The sequence below is a fragment of the Grammomys surdaster genome, unplaced genomic scaffold (assembly GCF_004785775.1).
Source record: "Grammomys surdaster isolate TR1022 unplaced genomic scaffold, NIH_TR_1.0 213, whole genome shotgun sequence".
NCBI lineage: Eukaryota > Metazoa > Chordata > Mammalia > Rodentia > Muridae > Grammomys > Grammomys surdaster.
The window spans coordinates 227,115-233,262 of record NW_021604658.1 but is presented as its reverse complement, the minus strand read 5'-3'; positions in this window follow the sequence as shown (position 1 = coordinate 233,262).

Below are 6,148 nucleotides of genomic sequence, written 5' to 3'. Positions count from 1 at the left end.
TGTTAGAGTAGACTTTGGTGATGCAGCTGTCTTTGAGTCATTTCTGTTCCTATTAGTCATAACCCCAACTCAATATTCCTATAAGTAATCCCAATAGAACTCATTGGTTCACCAAGTTGGACTTTGGTAGATCCATGCATTGGTCTGTACTTGCTTTCTAGGATGAGTTGATGTGTATGTTATGTCTTCCCAGGAAAAGTCTGTCACACAATACCTCCACATATACACATTAACTTGCATATACATACTTAAATACACATACCAAACATGTACACACAAACAAAAAACCCAGAGTTTGTCAGCGGGAAACTTGATAGGAAATCAGACAAGAGAAGAAACACAAGAAGAAATGGAAGTCATTCCTCAGGGAATGAGAAGAGCTTCAAGTTCTACTGGTGACCTGGGCTCTAGCACTTGCCTCCTGAAGGTGGGCAATGTTCAGAGCCCTGATCCCTGGCTCCATAAACCACCCCTTCCTTTGTCCTTCTGGTTCATGTCTGGTATAGTCTGGTATTGTTACCATGGACAATTTGAGAGTTGCCTCCACTGCCAGGTCAGCTCCCCAACTCTTCCATCACTGATGCAAACCTTGCAAGGACATTGTAAGGACTAGGTTTATGTAAAATGAAGGAGAAGCTGTCAGAGAGAGCTATTTGAGCAGAGGTGTGACCTGTTCAACTAGGATTTCTCTGGCTGCTGTTTTGAAAATACAGTGAACTACAGGACTCACAAGGAGACACCAAGCAAAGTAATTGCTCAAAGCATGGTCAAACCCAGGTCACAGTGAGATCTTGTGGTTGTCAAGGCTTTCCAATGTTTTAGTTTGTTATGTAGATAAGTGGTCTCTCTCTCTCTCTCTCTCTCTCTCTCTCTCTCTCTCTGAACCTACAGCGCTCACCCCAATACTTAAAACAGTAGTCATAAATAATTAAGCATATTTATTCTTTTTTTTTTTTTTTGGTTTTTCGAGACAGGGTTTCTCTGTGTAGCCCTGGCTGTCCTGGAACTCACTCTGTAGACCAGGCTGGCCTTGAACTCAGAAATCCACCTGCCTCTGCCTCCCAAGTGCTGGGATTAAAGGCGTGCGCCACCACTGCCCGGCAGGCGTATTTATTCTTATTTGATGTGTATTGGGTGTTTTGCCTGTGTATTGGGTGTGTGCATGTGCATCACATACATGCCTGATGCCTGCAGAGGTCAGAAGAGGGCATTGGATCCCCCGGACCTGAGGAGTTAGTGATGATTGGGAGCTGCCAGTGTGGGTGCTGAGAACGGCAACCAGGTCCTGTGGAAGTGTAACAAGTACTCTTAACCACTAATCCACCCATCTCTCTAGCACCAACAGTATGCATTTTAAAAAATAAAATAAAATAAAATAAAATAAAATAAAATAAAATAAAGGAAGATGGGGGGAAACCTGTGTGTAATGAATACATAAATAAGAATTCCACCACACAGAAATGACCTGCCTGTCTGGCTTGTGTACAACTCCTCAAACTTGAAGAGCTTATCTAGAACTGTCCCATGTCTCCCACGGGGCACAAGTGAGTGTCTCGTGAGTGTTTGCTGAAAGCATGGCTGCTGTTCTGTGCCAAGTACCACAGGCAGCTTGTAGCCATTGTCAGCACTCCACCTCTCCGAGGGAGATGTTCCTGGGGCCCAGTTCCTCTAGCCTTCCTAGAGAGCAGGCCTCCCAGCTGCAGCAAGAGATTCCTTATAAATGACCAGGCTTACCCAGTCCTCCCACCCTGGCAGGCGCTTCCTGTTTGGGGTGGAAAGGAACCAGACATTTTCCTGTTAGCAGGTCTCTTAAGCAAAGCAGCAGATGCTGAGCAAGTCACAGCCCAGTCTTGCCGGCCAGATGCCTGGCGGGCAGACAGCCTTTATGTGGAAGTCGCAGGGTGCCAGATTGGCCCAGGTTTTATTGTGTTCCTTGCAAGTCCCCAGGGTCCTGGTGTGATTAAAAAACAAACCAAGAAGAGGCTGATGGTTTTGTTAAGCTGTGGTGATGAGGATGAGGCAGTGGGGTTGCTCAGGGCTGAGCACTCCTTAGTCAGTAAGTATTGTGATTGTTCTGTAGTGTGTCCTCTGGAATATGACCCCGCCCAGGTATGGAAAGGGCACAGTACATGGGTGAACACTTGTGTCTGTGCAACTCATAGTCAGGACCTGACAGGATTCAGGTTACTAAATATCTTGCTCACTTCTCATCGAATATCAGGAGCATGGAAAAAAAAGACAAGAATTCTCTTTGTCCTACCTGAGACATAGCAGACACTCAGGGTGGGTCACACAAGTTGAAAAAGCCAACATTCTAACCCAGGTCTGTCTCATTCCAAATGTTCTGCTTTTCCAGATCAGAGAGAGAGAGATGGAGACAGAGGCAGGGAACCAAGAGAATCTAGGCAAGTGCACTTGTGAAGGTGGCCCAAGCTGAGAAGGCCATGTCCACTGTGCTGGAGCGGGTGACTTCCCTCTGTGATAGGCAGAGGTGATTGCTAGAAAGTGGGGAATCGCATCACTAAAAGCTCGGAGGCTACTGCCTGAGAGGAGTTGGGTATCTCCACTGAAGCCCTCACCGCCCCAGGGAAAGCCTCTCCACCTCACTCCATATCCTCTCCTGTCCTTGTTCCTTGGATTTTCCCTCTTCTTGGGTTCCCTTGAGGCTGGTCCTCCTGTCAATGCCGTTCTTGGGAGTGCAGAATTTTTTCTGATACAATCTACTTTGTGTTCTGCATACTTCCTCGGGAGGAGGAAAGGACAAAGACAAAGCTGATGGTTCCTGTTATTATACAGAGAGAAACTGAGGCCTAGAGGTCCCCTGTTCCAGTTTATACATCTTACCTGATTCAGGGACCTGCTGTGACCTTCTGTCAGAACAGAAGGAATGTCTGCTGACAGCCACTCCCCTTGGCATACAGCATGCCCAGGCCTGGCACAAGTTCCAGAGTCCTGTCCACTCTGGGATGATTGGCAGGCTCTAAGGAGCTAAGCCAAACCCCAAGTTCTGCAGGAGGAAGGGAGGGGAAGCAGTTCTCTTTGAAGAGGACACATGGTGAATGCTGACAGCACTGCTGGGTCAGTCAGGAACCACTCAGCAAGATGGGTTAGGAAGGAAGCCTGAAAACAAGACCATTGGAAAGCTCAGAGCTGATTTCCTCTTGGACGCTGGTATTTAGTATTTAGTGTTGTTCTGTTAAGTCTGCAGTAAGGCTCAGGAATTAGAAGGTTTCTGGAAGGGGGAAGAGGGGTTCTGGAGACTGGACCTGGGGCTTTATGCTTGCTGGGAAAACAGTCAACCTCTGAGATATAGCCCAGCCCAAGAATCAGAATTTTTAGTAAGTGCTTCTGTGAAGGACCTAAGAACCACATTTTATGCATTTCACTTGATGTATGATAGTTCATTGTTCTAGAATCCTGCCTGCATTACTAGAACTGTGATGTTGAGCAAATGATGGAATCTCAAAGCCTCAGGTGCCTCATCCTTTTAAAAAAAAGAAGAAAATGCAGAGAATTGTAGCTTTCTCATAGGGTGTTACAGGGTCTTTTTCTATGTAGCCCCAGCTGACCTGTAACCAGCCTGTTCTTGAACTCACAGAGGCTGCTTGCTTCAGCCTTCCAAGTGCTGGAATTAAAGGCATGTGCCACCACACCTGGTTTCCCCCATCCCTTAAAGATATATTTTAGGGGCTGGAGAGATGGCTCCACAGTTAAAACCAATCGTTTCTCTTGCAGAGGACTGGGTTTGGTTCCCAGCACCTATGTGACAGCTGACAACTGTAACTCCAGTTCTAGGTGATCTGATGCTCTTTTCTGCCCTCCAAGGACACTGCACACATGTGGTATACATACATACATACATACATACATACATACATACATACATACATTCATACACATACAATTTTTAAAGTAAATCTTTATTTTAAAATATTTAATTTTTAGTTGTGTGTGTACAGGTGTGAGTGTGTACACACAGATACTGATGCCCTCAAAGATCAGAAGAGTGCATCAGATCAGATCTTCTGGAGCTTTGGTTACAGGCAGTTGTGAGCCATCCAGGCTGGGTGCTAGAAGTTAAACTACTGTTCTTTGCAAAAGCATCCAGTGCTCTTAACCACTGAGCCATCACTCTAGTGTCTGATAAGTGTGGGTTTGGGGGGGGGTTGTTGTTATTTGTTCGTTCGTTCATTCATTCATTCATTCATTCATTCATTCACTTGTTTTTTCCCCTAATAGCATAACCAAGGAGACAAGGTAAAGTGGAACAAGGTAGCTCCTAAGCTCAGCAGTGGTACTGCCCCACTGGATGGGGCTAACTGGGGAATTCATAGAGATCCACACCTGCGTTTTTCCAGATACTTGGTTATCTAGAGACCCACAGCTCCTTCTCCCCGTTTCTTACTAGTGCAGCCGAAATGGACTCTCTGGGATGTGCCAGAGAAGATGGAGAGAATCTAACTTGAGAAAGAATTAGAAAGCCCAGACTGGACTTCAGCTTGGAATCTTCTTTCAGATAGGACTCCCTTACTGACACTTGCCCAAATCTCCCTGAGCCAAAGTAAGTGTTTTCCAGCCTGTTAGAATCCACCCATTAGCCAAGGCTACCCGTACGCCATTGTCATACCCATAACTCGTATACATCCTCTACAGTTGTCGGTTAAATCACAAGCTGCCCAGCTGACCTTTGTCTAGCCTGATCACTTTTAGTCTGCCTGTCCCTCATACCACGTGGCATCCACCTACATTGGACAACTGTTGATGTTTACTTGAGGACTGTACTCTTACTTGCTCTCTCTAGCAACCCCCTCCCACTCTTCTTCAGAATCTCATCTATGGGCCACCAAAGCGTGTCCATGGTTTGTTTTGTTCCTAGCTGAGAATTACACTGTAGGTCATCTAGGTTGACTGAAAGCTCTCAGAGGCAAGGCTCAAGCTCCAGGCTTCACTTCTGAGGTGCCACCCCCCCCCTGTGGCCCCCACCCCAATACCCCACCCCTCCCCCACGCTGCATAATTAAGCAAACCCATCTCCAACTCTGCTCCCAGCTGCCTCCTGGCACAGGGACTGTCTGCCCAAGGAAAGGGGGCTTTTTTTCATTGGTCTTTCAGGAGTGCTTTCCTCTAATCAATCTCCGCAGAGATGGGTGCCCCTTTTCCTTGGTTAGTTGGAAGGTATGGGGGAAGAGGGTGCTGTTTCCAGTTAATGCCACAGGGAATGCCTGTTTATAAGATGGAGATATGTAGGCAAAGAATTTTTTCCAATTCCTCTACTCCAGTAGTTCTAAGAGCACAAGACTTTGAGGGCAGTTGAGGTCCTAAGCCTTGGGGTTACAACACTGCATTACTTTTTGTTGTTGTTTAACATTTAATAGAGTCCAGATTATTTTTACAACCCTCCTCTAATCCCAGAAAGATGAAGTCCAAGTGTTCTGGGTCCATTTGCATTTTACTTATGAGTGGACTGAGACAGCAACCTGCGCTCACTCTTAAAGATAGATGCCTTTGCTCAGTATGTGTGTAGCAAAGGCTGTCAGAAAAAATCTTTCCACTCCGTTCTTACACACTGTATAGGCTATGTATACCCTTCATTTACATGCTATTCAGGGAATTAAATGCCATATACTCTCCTTTTACTGATGAAGAAAGCGACACTTAAAATTAGATGATCCTTTTCCACAGGTGGCACCACTGCACCCTGCCGTTTGTGTTCTGACTGATACCAGGCACCGTGCATGCTTACTAATGTACAGGCATGCTCTCGTTGAGTCTTCCCCCAAACTCCAAGATCTGTGTATGTATTATCCCCATTTCCCCATGATAAGAGGTTCAGAAAAGGTGACAAGCCCGCACAGCCTGCTGGTGTCTGGGGCGCGACCCAGAGCATTTCCAAAGGAGCCCATCTCAAACTCAAGCCCCAGGTCCCTGACCCCAGTCAAGTGCCTCGCCCCTCACCTGACTGAACTAGGCCTGGAATAGGCCAGGACCCCCACCCCACCCTTTACCAAAATCTTAGATAATTGAAGGACTAGGAGTCCTATCTTCCCGCGCCCTTTTGGACAAACTAGGACCAAGCCCAGAGTTGCAGCAGGAGCCGGGAGCCGCTACACCGCCGGCGGAAGAGGTTAGGGCTGGCAGCGGGGCTGGTG